The 21,159-nt window shown below is 35.5% G+C and overlaps 1 non-coding gene across 1 annotated transcript; it reads right to left on the reverse strand.

Moving 5' to 3' along the window:
- Positions 1-20,287: 20,287 nt before the first annotated feature.
- On the reverse strand, positions 20,288-20,370 carry TRNAL-UAA (transfer RNA leucine (anticodon UAA)). Its single transcript has one exon. It is a non-coding gene; the product is annotated as a tRNA-Leu (tRNA).
- Between the last annotated feature and the right edge of the window lie 789 nt (positions 20,371-21,159).

Genomic DNA, 21,159 nt, shown 5'->3' on the forward strand with positions numbered 1-21,159 from the left:
AACTAGTTATTTAAAAAAATTATTTAAACCAATTACAATTTAGTATTTTTTAATTTTACAATAAAATTTAAATTTTTTATAATTTATATACATATTTTTTAACTTTTTCAATTAAAAAAAAAATGTTTTTACTAGTTGACTGGCCAAAATAATTTGCCTCTTATACAAGAATTTATAGGGATTCCTTATGATACACCATATTTTTTGGTAAAATTTTAGTAAATAAAACAACTTTTTATTGCCTTTTTAGCCACTAGATGTGAGTTTGCAAAATTAATATATTTTAAATTTTTAGATTGTTTACTTTATGTTAAAAATTAATTGTAATATATTTATAATTTTTAAAATCAATTAAAATAATTATAATTTTTTATATTAGTTTTAAAAATCATATAAAAATTCAAAGTAGTTTAATTTTCGATTTAATTTAAGACATATTAAATTATTATATTGTGAAATTCATAATATCATTTAAATTGAATTAATGGATGTAAAATTTAATGATTAGAATTATTTTATTATTATGATTTTTTATATTATTTTTAAAAATCATAAATTATTTTTTAAAGTAGTTTTTTTTTGCTCGATAAAAGGTTGAAGCCAAGATTTTATTAATATTTATGAGGAGTATTACAACTATTTTTCAAACCATCATGTTCTGGAATGTGAATCAAAACATCATCAAATGTGAAATATTACATATAATTGCCCAACAGGAGAGTTCTGAGCAGTAAACCAAAACTAGTCATATCACTATATATAAAAGATATAGAAAAACCAAAAGCCATGAGCAGAGTTTGAAATGTCCAAAACAGGCCTGAAACAACTTGAGCTATAGTCAGGGAGCCACCTCCCCAAACTACCATCCAGCTATAGTTGAAGACATTTTGGAAAATTATGTCAAATCTAGATCTAGGCTGGAAAGTGTAATAACCCCTTCTGGCTTATGGGTTCAACCATAATTTTTTTTTTGAGACCACATAACACATTTGTAGAAACTCAACACAGGTATATTATAGCAAGTATCTAATTCCATACAATGTTGATAAACAATAGCACATGGCTTCTACTGGGTACAACTACTCATACCTTCTTCGTTCACGAGTTTCTCTCAGCAATCCATCATCATGCAGTTCCTTTACTTCTAAGACCTACATCCGCAAATTTGTCTACTTGTCTAGATACACAATAGAAGATTAGCATTAATTAGAATACATGATTTCCACACCCAATCATACTAATACTTTAACCAATTCAATCATACAATAGATGATTATTGATTTTATAAAGACGATTAAGATATACATACTAATGGAAAGGTACAATAAGATCAATGGAAACCCAAAAGGAGCATGACCTAAGGGCTAGACCTAATGTCTCGGGGTCTCATCACAGATGGCCTTGTCTATGTGAATGCGCAGAGACATTGTAGTTCGTGAAAACAACTAAAAACCCATCTAATATGATGGAATAAGAGTGGGTACGCAACCCTTTCTAGGGTCCAGTCCCCCAGACCGATCTCTCATCGGCTACCACCCACTAAGGTGAAATGGAGATGGATACCTTGATATAGACAAGGGTTTGGCTCGAGTTACAAGTACCACCATACAATAATTACTATTCACGATAAGGGTAACTGCTAATAGTGCAACAATAATTGCTTGGAATCAAATCATCCTATACAAGAGACTATTTGGTGTGGGTTTTCCACAAGTTCAATAGGATTTAGTGATCAAGGAAACAATCAAGAGTACGCACATGTCGAGTATGCAATACTAATTAAACATCAAGTTGTTGACCATAATGAGACCCTATCATAGAGTTCATGATTTCCTATTGTCTAGTGCACTTTTAATCGATGACCAAAGTTAAATAATCCAAGGACCATGCACTAATATAATATCAATCAATATGCTAAAAACAAACCACCAATTGATTGTTTAAGACTACTAAGAAAACATTTGCCAATGTATATTTTTAATTGGTTAGTACACCATCAAAATATCTATGATATAACAACTTCTTATAACCAAGATTCAAGCATCCCTATTACGTCATAAGTAAATCTCTACTATCCCTTACCATAACTTCGAAGGAATTGTAACTTCAATTAAAAATCCCTACTTTTTGCTTAACCACCCGAACACAATATCCTAATTGTTACTCAATGGGGTCCATAATATTCTCTAATGACCATAATCCTCATGAAAACTAATGTCCTCCTATTTGTTTTGACATAAAATTTATAAGGACATAAATAAAATGACTATATGATTCCTCTACCAAGTTTGGGTGATTAACTCATATAAGATGATGCCATAACATTTACCTCCCCAAAACATTGTATGGTGGAAGCATAGACCGAGTAAGATCAATGTGTTAATACAATTTACAATTTACAAATGAGAGTAAGAAATAAGGTGTTCTAAAATCAATATTTAAAATAATCACAAGAATACTAATCCAATATATGCTTACCATTCCATTTGGCTCTAATACATCATAAAATAACCCATTTGCACATCAAGAAATCATGAAAAAATACTAACATGGACCCAACCGATATCTAGTCAACTTTGGTGGATACTAGAAGGAACTACTGTGTGATTCTTAATGAATATTAATAAATCTATAATATATACATAAAAGAAAATTATATCAAATACTCCTCAAAATTTTGCACAAGTGTCAACTTAAGCCAATCTAAAATGCATAACACAAATGAGAATCAATAAATTCTTTCCAAGAACCTTGTAACTATCTCAACTCAAGCATTCTATATGTTCTATGATTTTATCCAAGGCAAAATATTTATTCCAACTAAACAAATAATATAATTCACAATAAGAAGATTGCATTAAGCTCATCTATATTTCAATATTAGTCAACTTTTAATTTCAACACACAAGTCACCCATCAATAGTCCCCTTGGTTCCATATCATACAAGTTAATCTTAACATACAGAGAACACATCATGTCAATAAAGAGAATGCAGACACAATCAACTTCATAACCATTCACTTTGCGTCCATTAGTCTATAGTTAATATTAACTCTATTACTCTAGCATGAAAGCTTCACATGACTTCCTAGGGACGATATAACATGTGCATTAATACACTAATCCCATACATTAACACTTTGACAATTCATTCCTCCTTTCATTGGCACTTTTGCTTTACCTTAAAGCATTAATACAACTAATACATCAACCTTTTCTTATTAACATTAACTCTCAAGATTCCTTAAAATAACCATCAATCGTAAAAGATTCCCTTGATCTAGTTATTCCATAAGTTCCTTAATTTTGCCCACCTAATATTATCTGACAAATAATTGATGGAGTGAAAGACTTGAACATACCAGATTCTATTAAATAAATTACACATAAATTGTCACAACCCTCCTTTATCACTTTTTTTTTTATTTAAATACAAAACTTTATTTATACTCTTTGGATGAATTATTGAATGAATATTGTAAGGGAATAAATTAATAAACCACACACACATGGAAAATGCATATATATTTTAAAATTGATATTTAATTTCCCTCACCCAAATTAAGGCACATGTTGTAGGAGGAATAAGAAGCTTCTAGAGGCTTCTCCACCTCCTTGCATGTAACTCCTCCCACTAAGCCTAATTAATTTGCATGGAGGCCAAATTGGGAGAAGAATGTCTTTTTTAAATTAAAAAAAATAGGTAGTGGGAAATTGTGATTTCTTTTATAAAATGGGAACAAGTTTCAAAGGAAAAGCTAGCTAATCTTGATAAGAAATTTCTGCAAGTTGAATTCTCTTTGGTAGTCCACTTCATTGGCAGCTAGGATTTTGTTGGAGGATTTTTCTTCAAATTGGAGGATCAAGGAAGACTCCACACCATCTTCAAGCATCCAGGTTCCTCCAACTTAGTTCATGCATCTCATTTTTATGGTAGATTAGATTTGATTGGATTAATTATGAGTATGAAATTTTAATTGTATTTTGTTAAAGAATTAGTTTAGATTTTGTAGAAAATGAGAATCCTGGTTTTAATAAGGTTCATTGTTAAATTTCTTGATATGGAATTAGTTTTTGGATTTTGTAAAGAATGAGATTCATTGTTTAAATTTTTAATAAGGGATTAGTTTTAGATTTTTAGAGAATAAAATTCATTTTTTTGATAAGAAAATTTGTTTCAGATTTTGTAGAATGAAATTCATTTATTTTGAAAATAAGATTCATTGTTTAAATTTTTAGTTTCAAATTTTAGAGAATAAGATTCATTGTTTTTGTCTTAGATTTTGTAGAATGAAATTCATTTCTTTTGAAAATAAGATGCATTAGTTTCAGATTTTAGAATGGAATTCATTGTTTGATAAGAAAATTTGTTTCAGATTTGTAGAATGAAATTCATTTTTTCTTGAAAATAAGATTCATTGTTTTCTGATAAGAAATTAGTTTCAGAGTAAATAGAAATTAGATTATTATCTTTAGTTTATTTTGAATGAAACTTCCCTGTGTGTATAAATAAATCTTCTCTCTCTGTGAATGAAACTTCCCTGTGAAAAGAAATAAATATTCTCTCTCTCTGTGAATGAAATTTCCCTGTGAAAAGAAATGAATCTTCTTTCTCTGTGAACGAATCTTCCCTGTGTAAAGAATAGAGGAAATGAAGAAAAAAAAAACCTCTCTGGCTATTGCTTCAATGTATTTTATCTCTGAATATCAAGCTGTCACATTGTCATTCCCTGTTATCTACCCTGCTCTGGGTGATTCTCAATAAATTAAAATACAATACTCCTGTTAAAACAAAAAAAGTAATAACAATAATATTATAAAAACGTATATATATATATATATATATATATATATATATATATACGAATATATATAAACAACAAAAAATGGAGATCGTTCAAACGTAGAAAAAACCTATTAAAACCCCCGTAACGCCCGGCGTTTCGCGCAAGGCAGGCGTCGGCATGCAAGGACAGTACGTCGTAACTGTCGCAGTAGTGCGGAGGGGCCCGCGGGTCCCCTCACCTCTGCGGACCTGCGCATGCAGAGCCGCAGGGGTGATGGGACCCGTGGTCCCCACCCCGCGCCCTCATACTACCCAATTAAACTCATTTAATTAAAGGCTCCTTGCGTTTTCTGTTTTTTTCAATTGTAAGTCAAAAATTTTAAATTGGAGATTTTTTTTTGTATGTAAATTAATATTTATTCAAAAAAATTTGTATTATTTTATTTGATAGAAATGGCATTTAGGAATAACAAATTCTTTTTTTTCATTATTTATTTAATTTAGCTATAAGATATTGTATTACGATTTAGAAAATAAAATAAAATAAAATTGGGCAATATGTAGCAAGCTCACAATTAAATTGCCTTAGTAAGTTTTAAATTTGTGGACTACTTTCCTATAAAATTTAGTTACTCAACCCATTAAGAATCGTTGGGACACTTGATTGGTCTTAGAGACTAACTTACATTAATACAAATGCTTAAACTTAATCATTATTTGGGACTCGTTAAACCTTCTTACGTCATGCAAATTCCTCATAGATTAATTGCTCTTATTAATGGATCATAGCATGCGAATTATAGAATAATTATATCTTCATGCAATTACTATTATGCAAGTTTCATTGTTATGCAAATTATACTACAAGTAGTTACTTCAATTATTTACGCTTTCATTTTGTTATTTGTAGTTAGAAAACTAAATAAAGGAAGTTGGAAAACCAAAACTAGCAGCGTTCGGTATATATGGTGCCTTTGGGTCACGCTTACGGGTAATGCCGTCGTGTTGAACTACTGCACTTAACGCCTAATAAAGCTGCATTAACGACGTCTGTGGCATCGTCCCTATAAATCGTCGGGGAGTAATAAGGGACATTTGGAAGTTAAAAATCCAAGGGGCGGGTAATCCCTCTTGGATCGATAATTTAATAAGATAACTTTTAACTGAATTTCACATCCGTTGAGATAAACCTTAGTAAACCCCTCTTAGGGATGGTCAAGTTAAGAGCTCTCATGAAAATTACTTTATTTATTTATTTATTTATTCACCTCGAAGGGATATTGGTGATTGAAATTGGGTGACGCTCGTGATAAGAATTAGGTTCAAGTTATTTTGTTAGGCCACAAGCAATAGGCCATCTTGAGCCTTCGCTTAAATGCTACCTTCGTGGGTAGCAACCGCAGAGAAACTGTCTGGGACACTGACCCTAGAAAGGGTTGCGTACCCACAAAATCAGTTTACATCAAACCATAGATTAGAAAACAGAACTACATACTTTACGCCTTGATCCCGTGCCGAAGCGGGTATGTAGGCAGTCTTGGGACGGAGTTGTCCCTCGTACTCAGGCGTTCGTGGGTGGGGTCTAGGCTTGGTTGAGTAAGAATCCTAATCGAAAGATAAGATAATCAAACTCAATTCAATGCATACTCGGAAGGAATCCCGTATGGATTCGCTTGACTTCCCGAGGCTTTAAGCCAAATTCCGAGGCGGAATTCAAGCTTGTCTTATTTTCTTATTACTCCTAAGGACGGCGACCTCGGTGCATTCTTGTTAGAAGAATGTAGTACTTAGTGAGTGGCTCAGGACCCGAATGGTCCCGATGAGTCTAAGTCTCTGGCCAGAGCACCTCCTATCCCGTTTGGATGGATGCCTACCCCGTATGGGTAGATGCCTATCCCGTATTGGATAGATGAAATTTACGTCCCGTATGGACAATTGCCAACCCGTATGGTTAGGAGCTCATCCAGAATGGATGAATGCCCAATCCTATTTGGATGGATGCCCAGAGTATGCAATTGAATAAAACATAATAAAGGAAAAAAAAAATATGCTCAATTTTGTTGGATGAATTATGGTGGTTGTTACATGTGGTATCAGAGCAAAGGTTCAAATCTAGGCCTTGTGCTCACTTCAATTTATTCAACTAAGGGAATGTTTTACAATAATAGAAATTAAATTTTATTCCACAAAAAGAAAACTAACTTCATAATTTAACTTTCAGGTAAAACTTAGAATGGCAAGAGGAAGAGGAAGAGGAAGAGGAAGAGGAAGGGGAAGAGGAAGAGGAAGAGGAATAGGAATGGGTAATGGAAGACGTACTAGGAGTCAAAGGGAGGAAAACCATGAGGAAAACCATGAGGAAAACCATGAGGAAAACCATGAAGGGAACCATGAGGAAGACCATGAAGAGGCTCGACACAACCTAGGGAATAATGGAGATGGGGTCCAAGCTATAATCGACCTTCTAACCGAACAAAGAGATAAAATCAACTTCCTGGAACAATCACTGCAGGACCTCAGGGAAAGGCAAAATGACTATGAGAATAGAAGTGGTACCGAGAATGGAAACCCTGGTAGCAATCAAGGAAATGTGATGGGTAATGGAAAGGAAAATAACATATTAGAACTCTCCAAGGATTTGAAGAAAATCACCCCTCCTAAGTTCGATGGGAGGCAAATTGGTGAAGGGGCTGAGAATTGGCTAAATGAAATGGAAAAATATTTTGAGTTAAGAGATTTTAGCGAAACAACTAAGGCTTTATGGGGCTCCTATCAACTCACAGGGGAGGCGGCTAGTTGGTGGACCAACACCAAGGAACAAAATGGGTATAACAGGGATACAATCACATGGGATCAATTTGTTCACCATTTTCGAGATAGGTGGCTCCCTCAATTATTCTTTGATGAGAAAGTGACAGAATTCCATAACCTACGTCAAGGGTCCCTATCCGTTCAACAATATTGGGATAAATTCGCCAAGTTGCTTAAGTACGTGCCTATGTACCAAAGGGATGAAGAAGGCCAAGCAAGGAAGTTCATTTTGGGGCTGAATACCAACATAGGGGCAGAGGTTGATATGCATGGACCCAGAAATATGAATGAAGTACTTGAAAAGTCCCTAAGGCAAGAGAGGAAGATTCAGACACTAGCAGGACGGAACTATAATGGGAATCACTCATTCAAAAGGAAGCAAGAATTCAATGGAAACACTAACTTCAACAAGGGTCAAAGGAATAACTCTTCCGAAAGGAGACCACCACCTAATCAATATCAGAGGAATGGAAATGATAATAACAGGGGCAACAATAATAGGGGCAATGATAACAGGGGCAATAATAACAGGGGCAATGATAACAGAGGCAACTATAACAGGAATGACCAGCAGAACAGGATAACTTATCCACCCAGGGGAAATGAAACAAGGAATGATCCCCCTAGAAATCAAGGTAGGAGAGGTCCTCCAGGCGGATGCTTTATGTGCGGGGAAAACCATTTTGCTAGAGATTGCCCCAGGATGCAAGGGCAAATTAGAGCCAATCAACCCCAACAAGGGCCCCAACAGAGGATTCATGCGGCAGTTAGGAACCAAAGAAGAAGATACCAGAATGTTCCCGTGGAAACTACAGGTACACTATTTGAACAACCAATATCAATTCTAATTGACACTGGATCATCTGAATGTTTCATCTCACCTGAATTAGTGAACAAATATGCATTAAAAGTTAATCAAATGGAGTCATCATGGACGGTTCAATATGGGGATAAGGCAACTAGAGAAGTAACTAAGTGTTTACCAAGGGCAAAGGTACAATTCCCTGAGTTCGAAACAAGGGTAGATCTCTATGTGGCACCCTTAGGATTATATGATGTAATTATGGGAATGAGTTGGTTAGCAGACCATCAAGCTAATGTAGATTGTTATAGCAAAATTGTTGAATGTTTGGATGATGGGGGGAAAAGGGTCAAAATCCAAGGAAAGTTTAAACCCATTAATATAGAAACTATCTCAGCAATGCAATTAAAGAAGGAAAGGAGAAGAGGAGGACAAATCTTTATGGTCGAAATTGATGAAGGAAAGGAGGAAAATACACCAACATTTGAAAATACCCCTTTCTTAAAGGAGTTTAGGGATGTTTTTCCAGAAGAACTACCCGGTTTACCCCCTAAGAGAAAGTTTGACTTTTCTATCGAAGTACTCCCAGGAGCTGAACCAGTATCAAAGGCACCTTACCGGATGAACACAACCGAATTACAAGAGCTCAAAATGCAATTAGAGGAACTCTTAGCTAAGGGATTAATAAGGCCAAGTGTATCACCATGGGGAGCGCCAGTTTTATTTGTTAAGAAGAAGGATGGAACCTTAAGGCTATGCATCGACTATAGGATGTTGAACAAAGTTACCATAAAGAATAGGTATCCCTTACCTCGCATAGAGGACCTTTTTGACCAAATGAAAGGAGCGGCAGTTTTCTCCAAGATAGATCTTCGGTCAGGGTATCATCAGCTCAGAATTAAGGAAGAAGACATTCCGAAGACAGCTTTCAGGACGAGATATGGACATTATGAATTCACAGTAGTTCCTTTTGGAGTAACTAATGCCCCAGCTGCATTCATGAACCTAATGAATAGTGTATTCCATGACTACTTGGATAAGTTTGTTTTGGTATTTTTGGATGACATATTGATTTATTCTAGAAATGAAGAGGAACATTTAGCGCATCTACAAATTGTTTTGCAAAGGTTAAGAGAACATAAGTTATATGGGAAATTGTCCAAATGTGCCTTCTTTGAGGAAAAGATTCACTACCTTGGGCATATAATATCAAAGGATGGAATAGCAGTCGACCCAGATAAAATAAAGGCAATAGTAGAATGGCCAATCCCTAAGAATGTTTCAGAGGTAAGAAGCTTTATGGGGCTAGCAGGTTACTATAGGAGGTTTGTGGAAGGATTCTCTAAGATAGCAAATCCCATCACCTCGTTGCAAAGGAAGGGCAAAAGGTTTGTATGGACCGAGCAAAGTGATAAGGCATTTCAAATCTTGAAGGGAAAACTAACTTCAGCACCCATTCTAAAGGTACCAGACCCAAATGGACACTTCACAGTTGTAACAGATGCTTCTATTGAAGGGTTAGGAGGAGTACTTGTCCAAGATGAAGGGGTAGTGGCTTATGAATCTAGGAAGCTAAAGACTCATGAAGTCAATTATGCACCCCACGACTTAGAGTTGGCAGCAATTGTGCATGCCCTGCACAAGTGGAGACACTTCTTACTAGGGAAGCCCTTTGAGCTTAAGTCGGACAACCAAGGACTAAAATACGTCTTTACCCAACCTCACTTAAACGCCAGACAAAGAAGGTGGTTAGAGTTTCTAAGTGAATATGACTTTGAGATTGAATATATTAAGGGGAAAGAAAATAGGGTGGCAGATGCCTTAAGTAGGAGAAGACACTTGATGACTATAGCAACCTTCAAAACCTCTTTCAAAAGGCAAGTAATGGATGAACAAGGACATGACCCATGGTATGAGCAAGTCAAATTAACTATAAGACACAACCCAACCGACCCTAAGGTCGAAGGGTATACATTTGATGAAGATGGGCTACTCAGATACAATAACAGAATCTATGTTCCTAATTCAGGGAATTTAAGGGAAGTAGTTTTATCGGAGGCTCACAATGCCCCTTATTCAGGCCACCCAGGAGTTAACAAACTTTATGCAGATCTAAAGAAGTTATACTTTTGGCAAGGGTTGAAGAGCGATATTGTCAAGTATGTAGCTAAATGTTTGGAGTGTCAAAGAGTAAAGGCAGAACATAGGCACCCAGCTGGATTGTTGCAATTGCACGATGTACCCCAACATAAGTGGCAAGTTATTAGCATGGATTTTGTACAAGGGCTACCCATGTCACCTTCTAGGCATGATGCAATAATGGTAGTAATTGACAAACTCACTAAGGTGGCACACTTTATACCAGGAAATCTGACAGATGATGCACCCACCTTGGCTAGACGTTTCATTAAGGAGATAGTTAGGTTGCATGGAGTACCAGAGAAAATCATATCAGACAGAGATGCAAGATTCACCTCCAGGTTTTGGACCACTCTTCAATCAGCTCTAGGGACTCAACTAAATTTTAGCACCGCATACCACCCGGAAACCGACGGTCAGACAGAAAGGACAAATCAGATTATGGAAGACCTGCTTCGTATGTACTGCATGGACCAACAGAGAAAATGGGAAGAGTACCTACCTTTGGTAGAGTTTGCCTACAATAATACATATCAAACATCTTTGGGAATGGCACCTTTTGAAGCTTTGTATGGTAGACCATGTCGAACACCCTTGAGTTGGGATAGTCTTGAGGATAGAGTGATTATTGGGCCAGATATGTTGAAAGAAATGGAAAGGAAAACTAAGGAAATTAGGCAAAGGTTGAAGGAAGCCTCGGATAGGCAGAAAAGTTATGCAGATAAAAACAGAACACCAAGGGAGTTTGAAGTAGGAGAGAAAGTCTTCCTAAGGGTTAGGCCACACAAGAGTTCCATAAGATTTGGGAAAAAGACTAAGCTTGCACCTCGTTATGTCGGACCCTTTGAAATATTGGGAAGAATTAATCCAGTTGCTTATCGGTTGGCCTTGCCTCCCCAATTGAGCCGAATCCATGATGTCTTCCATGTATCTCTTCTTAAGAAATATGTACCTGATGAGAAACACATTTTGAATTGGGATGCCTTGCAGGTCCAAGAAATGGGGGGAATAATGATAGAGCCATTCAGAATCTTGGAGAGGCGCCAGTGCCAGTTGCGCAACAGAGAGGTTGATCAGTGCAAAGTGCAATGGGACCAGTATGATGAGAAGAATGCCACTTGGGAGGATACTAAGGAGATGCAGCAGCTATTTCCCTTTTTGTTTTGAACATGAACTGTAAACTCTTTTGAATGCATTTAATAAGTGCATCGGGACGATGCACCGATTTAAGGGGGGGAGGATGTCACAACCCTCCTTTATCACCTTTTTTTTGATTTAAATACAAAACTTTATTTATACTCTTTGGATGAATTATTGAATGAATATTGTAAGGGAATAAATTAATAAACCACACACACATGGAAAATGCATATATATTTTAAAATTGATATTTAATTTCCCTCACCCAAATTAAGGCACATGTTGTAGGAGGAATAAGAAGCTTCTAGAGGCTTCTCCACCTCCTTGCATGTAACTCCTCCCACTAAGCCTAATTAATTTGCATGGAGGCCAAATTGGGAGAAGAATCTCTTTTTTAAATTAAAAAAAATAGGTAGTGGGAAATTGTGATTTCTTTTATAAAATGGGAACAAGTTTCAAAGGAAAAGCTAGCTAATCTTGATAAGAAATTTCTGCAAGTTGAATTCTCTTTGGTAGTCCACTTCATTGGCAGCTAGGATTTTGTTGGAGGATTTTTCTTCAAATTGGAGGATCAAGGAAGACTCCACACCATCTTCAAGCATCCAGGTTCCTCCAACTTAGTTCATGCATCTCATTTTTATGGTAGATTAGATTTGATTGGATTAATTATGAGTATGAAATTTTAATTGTATTTTGTTAAAGAATTAGTTTAGATTTTGTAGAAAATGAGAATCCTGGTTTTAATAAGGTTCATTGTTAAATTTCTTGATATGGAATTAGTTTTTGGATTTTGTAAAGAATGAGATTCATTGTTTAAATTTTTAATAAGGGATTAGTTTTAGATTTTTAGAGAATAAAATTCATTTTTTTGATAAGAAAATTTGTTTCAGATTTTGTAGAATGAAATTCATTTATTTTGAAAATAAGATTCATTGTTTTTGTCTTAGATTTTGTAGAATGAAATTCATTTCTTTTGAAAATAAGATGCATTAGTTTCAGATTTTAGAATGGAATTCATTGTTTGATAAGAAAATTTGTTTCAGATTTGTAGAATGAAATTCATTTTTTCTTGAAAATAAGATTCATTGTTTTCTGATAAGAAATTAGTTTCAGAGTAAATAGAAATTAGATTATTATCTTTAGTTTATTTTGAATGAAACTTCCCTGTGTGTATAAATAAATCTTCTCTCTCTGTGAATGAAACTTCCCTGTGAAAAGAAATAAATCTTCTCTCTCTCTGTGAATGAAATTTCCCTGTGAAAAGAAATGAATCTTCTTTCTCTGTGAACGAATCTTCCCTGTGTAAAGAATAGAGGAAATGAAGAAAAAAAAAACCTCTCTGGCTATTGCTTCAATGTATTTTATCTCTGAATATCAAGCTGTCACATTGTCATTCCCTGTTATCTACCCTGCTCTGGGTGATTCTCAATAAATTAAAATACAATACTCGTGTTAAAACAAAAAAAGTAATAACAATAATATTATAAAAACGTATATATATATATATATATATATATATATATATATATATATATATATATATATATATATATATATATATATATATATATATATATATATATATATATATATATATATATATATATATATATATATATATATATATATATATACGAATATATATAAACAACAAAAAATGGAGATCGTTCAAACGTAGAAAAAACCTATTAAAACCCCCGTAACGCCCGGCGTTTCGCGCAAGGCAGGCGTCGGCATGCAAGGACAGTACGTCGTAACTGTCGCAGTAGTGCGGAGGGGCCCGCGGGTCCCCTCACCTCTGCGGACCTGCGCATGCAGAGCCGCAGGGGTGATGGGACCCGTGGTCCCCACCCCGCGCCCTCATACTACCCAATTAAACTCATTTAATTAAAGGCTCCTTGCGTTTTCTGTTTTTTTCAATTGTAAGTCAAAAATTTTAAATTGGAGATTTTTTTTTGTATGTAAATTAATATTTATTCAAAAAAATTTGTATTATTTTATTTGATAGAAATGGCATTTAGGAATAACAAATTCTTTTTTTTCATTATTTATTTAATTTAGCTATAAGATATTGTATTACGATTTAGAAAATAAAATAAAATAAAATTGGGCAATATGTAGCAAGCTCACAATTAAATTGCCTTAGTAAGTTTTAAATTTGTGGACTACTTTCCTATAAAATTTAGTTACTCAACCCATTAAGAATCGTTGGGACACTTGATTGGTCTTAGAGACTAACTTACATTAATACAAATGCTTAAACTTAATCATTATTTGGGACTCGTTAAACCTTCTTACGTTATGCAAATTCCTCATAGATTAATTGCTCTTATTAATGGATCATAGCATGCGAATTATAGAATAATTATATCTTCATGCAATTACTATTATGCAAGTTTCATTGTTATGCAAATTATACTACAAGTAGTTACTTCAATTATTTACGCTTTCATTTTGTTATTCGTAGTTAGAAAACTAAATAAAGGAAGTTGGAAAACCAAAACTAGCAGCGTTCGGTATATATGGTGCCTCTGGGTCACGCTTACGGGTAATGTCGTCGTGTTGAACTACTGCACTTAACGCCTAATAAAGCTGCATTAACGACGTCTGTGGCATCGTCCCTATAAATCGTCGGGGAGTAATAAGGGACATTTGGAAGTTAAAAATCCAAGGGGCGGGTAATCCCTCTTGGATCGATAATTTAATAAGATAACTTTTAACTGAATTTCACATCCGTTGAGATAAACCTTAGTAAACCCCTCTTAGGGATGGTCAAGTTAAGAGCTCTCATGAAAATTACTTTATTTATTTATTTATTTATTCACCTCGAAGGGATATTGGTGATTGAAATTGGGTGACGCTCGTGATAAGAATTAGGTTCAAGTTATTTTGTTAGGCCACAAGCAATAGGCCATCTTGAGCCTTCGCTTAAATGCTACCTTCGTGGGTAGCAACCGCAGAGAAACTGTCTGGGACACTGACCCTAGAAAGGGTTGCGTACCCACAAAATCAGTTTACATCAAACCATAGATTAGAAAACAGAACTACATACTTTACGCCTTGATCCCGTGCCGAAGCGGGTATGTAGGCAGTCTTGGGACGGAGTTGTCCCTCGTACTCAGGCGTTCGTGGGTGGGGTCTAGGCTTGGTTGAGTAAGAATCCTAATCGAAAGATAAGATAATCAAACTCAATTCAATGCATACTCGGAAGGAATCCCGTATGGATTCGCTTGACTTCCCGAGGCTTTAAGCCAAATTCCGAGGCGGAATTCAAGCTTGTCTTATTTTCTTATTACTCCTAAGGACGGCGACCTCGGTGCATTCTTGTTAGAAGAATGTAGTACTTAGTGAGTGGCTCAGGACCCGAATGGTCCCGATGAGTCTAAGTCTCTGGCCAGAGCACCTCCTATCCCGTTTGGATGGATGCCTACCCCGTATGGGTAGATGCCTATCCCGTATTGGATAGATGAAATTTACGTCCCGTATGGACAATTGCCAACCCGTATGGTTAGGAGCTCATCCCGAATGGATGAATGCCCAATCCTATTTGGATGGATGCCCAGAGTATGCAATTGAATAAAACATAATAAAGGAAAAAAAAAATATGCTCAATTTTGTTGGATGAATTATGGTGGTTGTTACATAAATAAACAATTAAACTCATAATTACCATCCTACAACAATCGAAGGACAAGAACCAAGGAGTTCATAAAATTTTAAATATCATATACAAATGCATAAACATATATGAAGATTGGAAAGACGAAAAATTAAATTCTTTAACAAAAATAAGATCCTATATATTCTATAAGCTTCTCTAATATACTAACAACTTAATCATACCTACTGTCATAAGTTAAATTACAAGAACAATATCATATGACATGTCTTTCAAAATATTGAAGGGTTCATAAACTATTTATGAGATTCCAGATCATCTTAATAATGGATGAGTAAACAATTATATACGTAAGTATTTAAGTTCGTATAATTGAGTGAGTTCATAATGATATAGGGTTTTGCGTAGTCCATCCTAACAGGAAAAGAAAGCTGACTATAATCCAATTGGTGACTAGGAAAAAGGGACCCCCACACTTTGCAAAAGAAATCTGCAGGATAAGAGGAGATGAGACTGCACAATTCATAGCACAATGATTAAGCCACAAACAACAAAGGAAGTACCAATGCCATGCTAGGAACGGGCTAATTAATTCAGGGTATCTCACCCAAATATTCAGCCCTGCATTTCTATTGGAGTGACAAATAGTAGGCGACCTGCTAAACTGGATCTTGCTTGTGTGCTTGTGCCTTGATCTGTCTATAGAAAGCATTTATACATAATATGACTAAATTAATCGGAGAAAACATAGAGAAGGGCCAAATGCACTCTTGAGACTACAGGAGGTCGATATGGGGCGGTTGGGCGGTGGATCAGTGACAGATAATTGCAGATGATCTCATTTGGCCAACACAGAAGGAGGCTAAACAAAGGGTAAACTAGCTAGAGAGAGAATACTAATTCCATAATGCACCGGAGACGATGACCAGAAGGCACTGATTCATAACAACCAAGGGACTCCAATACAAGCATTGACACAGAATAAGAAAATTACTATAATGTAAATAAGAAGAAACCACAAACAATCAAGGAACGTTAGATGTGCATCAAAGATCCCTAAGTCAAGTTCAGATAGAGGAAGATTATCTAAATATTTATAGCCTTGACAAGGACAAAGCACGTGGGAACAAAAACCCACAACATCACATCCAAATAAGAATTCATACAAGTACTATGGAATAGAGTAGCAATACAGATTAAGGGTTCGGGAATCATCGTTAGTCGGTGAGGAAGGAAAGCATAAGGCAGACCTTAATCGTCAGATAATAAACATGTAGGTCGAATAATGACAACTCGTATGAAAACCAAACACTAAATGAAGGCTCTAAAATACCAAAACCGGGACATGGCGATAGCAATAGAAGAACATACAAATTCCTTAGTTTAGAACTCGCATCGCAAGCATCAGTCTACCAGTTGGATAGCATAATATTCAAGTAAGAAGACATACCAATAGAAGAACAACCAATTCTATCGACAATAACAAAATACTAACGGGTATAACTAGAATCAAATGATTACTGCATGAAGGAACAAACATTCTACAAGGAGCACAAAATAAGCATGCTTGTCGATGTCCCACTACCGGTCAACTTGAAAGATGAGAAATTTGTTCCAGAAAAGCCCAGAAGAGCACCCCCCTCTCTCCGAACAATCAAAGAGATGCTAATATCCCCCCCCGGTAAACTTCTCCCCATGCGTGTTCTTTCATCGGGTCCTTCCCCATTTGCATTCCCTCCATCTTTTTTGTAACTTCTAATGTTAAGTATTGTAACTGTCTAATAGCATTAGTGTGGAAATTTTCTAAAAATATTCGAACATCTCTAAAATGCTATTATTATCAGTTTTACAATTGGCTATAATTAAAGCAAGTAACATTGATGACAATTTCCATGTATAATCATAATTCCAATTCCTTCTGTAACTTCTATTATTACACACTACTCTACCCAACCCCCACACACACAAGTAATCCTTTTGAAAATTTACTTACTACAACCTTGGCATTCAACGAAAGGTGAATAACTTCATAGTTGGGTTCATGAATTCCTAAATTACGATACAACACAATAACGCTTGAAATACATATATTTTTAAGATGTACATACAAATCGGTTCTTAGAATTATATTCTAGTGAATTGATCTTAGTCACTTTTTAAAGCTTGTAAAGAATTGCATTGAAACATACATGAGAGATTTCATCAATGTTAAAGTGTGCATATCGTATTACCCAATTATCATAAAGTGCATTTCCTACCACTTGACTCTTTCGGGTCTAAGATCATACCATACTTAATCATAATCGCTAGTGCAAAATAACACCATAGCAAATCAAAATAGACTCATAATCATCATGTAACAAAAATACTATTCCATCTACTTTGTTTATCATATATAAATCACTATACTCTATCCATTCAAAAATATTTGTTCATTCCAATTTAATATTGTATAGAAATTAGCCCATGTTGCATTTTTTACTTCCACCTTAGGTTATATAAGACTCTAGAAGAATAATTAAATAATTTCTCATGCAATGTAATCAAAATAATGATTAAAAAAATTTAAAAAAAAAAATTAGAATTTTACATCCTCATTCACAGACTCCATTTGAACATTGGAAGTGGCATCAAGTATTTGATTTCAATTTTTTTTCACCTAGATTTCTTATCTTTACTCACATTAAGAGAATTTTTTTATACCATATGATCCACATATAGAAACAACTATAATTACAATAGACAAAGTGAAATAAATGTTAACTATGTCTATATCATGTAATTGAAGTATTTACCTCTTGGTTATGAGTTTAATTTTGTGTTGCTTGCTTATTTTAAATCTAAGATCAAATCACACTCAATCAAAACCATTAGTATAACATATTAGCTTTGTAATTGAGGTATCATGGACTTATAATCATCATAAGATGCAAGTTAATTACATTTGCTTCATTCCCCATTTATAAAAGCAACATACTTCATCCTTGCACAAGCCATTGTTCATTATACCCATTGATACTAAATATCAACTAAACTACATTGTATTTTCTATTTTTTTCCTCAAATATAAATTATTCTCAACATGAGACGAATCCACATAAGCAACATAATCATAATTAAAATTTAACCATAAAACAAATGTCCATATTATTCAAATCAAACCTAAAATATCCCATTTTAATACTAAACTTGTAATGTTTGTATCAATTGGTAGGCAAAACTTGACATGGAGGGTCGTTACAGAAAGGATCTCCTTTGGAGCCTTCCATTCTTTCTTTCTTCTAACTTCCTGTCATTCTCCCTCCTGGGAGGGAGCCTCATGTGTTGCGCAAAGGGAGATCCCTAAGAATCCTATGCTCAACACCCCTTCCTTGAGAGTATCCCCACGCCTACTTGTAGAGCTTGTCTTGGTCATAGCCTTTGGGGGCAATACATCTTTTATGTTTGTTTCTACTACCATTCCAAGGTTTGAAGGTGGGGATTTTGTATACTGTTTATCCTCCTTACCTTTGCAAATCTCCTTGCTCAAGGCATTCAAATACGGTTTTTCCTAACCTTTCAGGGAAGATTCATTGTTTGTGATCTCTTTTTGGGTGTTCCCCACATCCTTCTCCACCGAATAATGATGAAGGGATACCTCCCTCCACCAAGAGGCCCTCTTATTGTTATTTTGCTTATCACATTTGGCTGTCATATGCCCAATTTGGAAACATTTACTGCATCTAAAAGGAATACCTTCATAATCTACTGACTGCACCCAAATCCCATTTACAGATTGTAGAACTAATTTTGCAGGTGGGGTCTTAGATGAGTCCATTTCTACTAAGATGTGTGCATAAGTGGTACGAAAATAATCCAAGGAGCCCTTATCCGCCCCTAAAAATTTCCCCAAAGAATCGTGCCTAAAGCTTTAAAACAAGAGTCCAACCAAAACTAGAGTGGTAACTTAGGAAGTCTTACCCATATCAGAATATAATCAGAAGATTCAATAATTGGGTTAAATGCTAGATACCAGGGTTTGAGTAGCAGAGTATGTTTCTCCTCCCAGCTCCAAAGTGATGTGCAGATAATTTTATTCCTTGTCAAAGATTACCACAAAGAAGCCTCGAGCTCCTGGGTAGATCTGCACATTCCCCTCTATAACAGGACCCCAGGGCTTAGAGATCCACTTGTGAAGCTCTCCAAGACTTGGCCAAAAGCCTTGAAACCTCCCTATCAAACCCATTTTAGCAAAATATTGTTCACTTTCATAAACCTCCTTGGTAGTCTTTGCATTCAAATTTATTGTTGCCCTAGCAACAACTGTCTCTTCCCCACGCACATGAGTGTCCCTGTTGTGAGCATCCCCAACACCAGAGGCCTGTCGATTAGCCCTCTGCTCTTTTTTCGCATATCTCAAAGGCTTTGCCAACGATCTTTGATCCTCCCTCCCAGCCTCCGAGAAGGCCACAATTTCCTAGCTACAAAAATCATTGGCCCCCCTCGCAGAACCATCGTTTTGCGCCACTCCAGCCGCCACATTACACCAACGCCCAACCTCACCAACCCGCAATGAGGGACATGAGAAAGAGGCAGGCAAAGGCCTGAGAAACCACACTCCACCAGAGACATCACCTACAGAAACCCTAGGAGGAGCCAAAAGAGTCATCGTCTTAAACTATCTATAATAGTTGTATTACTGCAATCAAATTCATATTTTTTTAAGTAGTTTTATTTTCTCTTCAATTTAAGACATTAAATTATTATATTGTGAATTTCATAATATCATTTAAACCGGAATAATGAATATTAAATTAAATTATAGAGAAATCAATTAAATTATAGCTATTATCAATTTAACTTAGAATAATGAATTAAGATTTACAACTAGTGTTTAGTTTTAGATTTGATATATATTAAAAATATATATATATATAATATAATTATTTTCAAAATAATTTATTATTAAAAATCAAATTGGTGCCCACCTCTTCAAATCAATTTTCGGAATGCTGGCTGTGGGGTTCGAACCCACGCGCACTTCTGTGCAGAAGATCTTAAGTCTTCCCCCTTAACCACTCGGGCAAACCAGCTGTACGTACTTAACTCTAATAAGCCGATAAAGTATTATATTGGAGAAACTCCAACCAGATTTTCCTCGCGTCTGACGCCGGGAAAGAAAATCCGTTCAAACTATGCGCCGGCCAAAAAACCGTTCAAAATTTGTACAATATAAATTTCAGTGGTTACAGAGAAGGATATCGTCCTGGTTTGCCAACAAGTTCAGTCGATAAATTAAACCCATATGCTCTGTGTTTCAAATTACGGAAATCAACACATTCCCTCTGTAAATCATCAATTTCTGTATTTTAAAGCAGTTGTGGATCAGTAATCCAGAGCCCATCTGTGAAGCTCTATTTTACAGTCTTACCCTGCCGCTTAAGTTCGTTGACAAAATTAGGCAAAACTGTGGCCAAATCTACCACTGAACCACTATTAATGCCAGAATCGCTCAGAACAAATGTGGCCTTACCATTTTTTTCCATTGCTCTCTGCGTTGTTCCAAAACAGAATCCTGCACTTGCAGCTGATGTTAGCTAAAAATGGGCTACCAATGGCTGTTACGGTTTTAATTTTATGTCTCTGCAAATGTTACATTTGCATTCTTTACTAACTCTTCTTAATATTGCAGGTTTTTCAATTCACAATCTACAAAACATAGACAACTGCATACTACGACTATTACTACGACTATTGAAGACTTTACAATGATGGACTGGCTTAAAGAGCACACACTAAGCTTTGACCTCTTAGGTGGCAATGTGGGCCCTTCCTAACCTTCCGTTTACCGTTTTGTTTTCACAGGCTCTCCTCTGACCGTC

This window comes from Cryptomeria japonica, chromosome 10, assembly GCF_030272615.1.
Source record: "Cryptomeria japonica chromosome 10, Sugi_1.0, whole genome shotgun sequence".
Classification (NCBI taxonomy): Eukaryota; Viridiplantae; Streptophyta; class Pinopsida; order Cupressales; family Cupressaceae; genus Cryptomeria; species Cryptomeria japonica.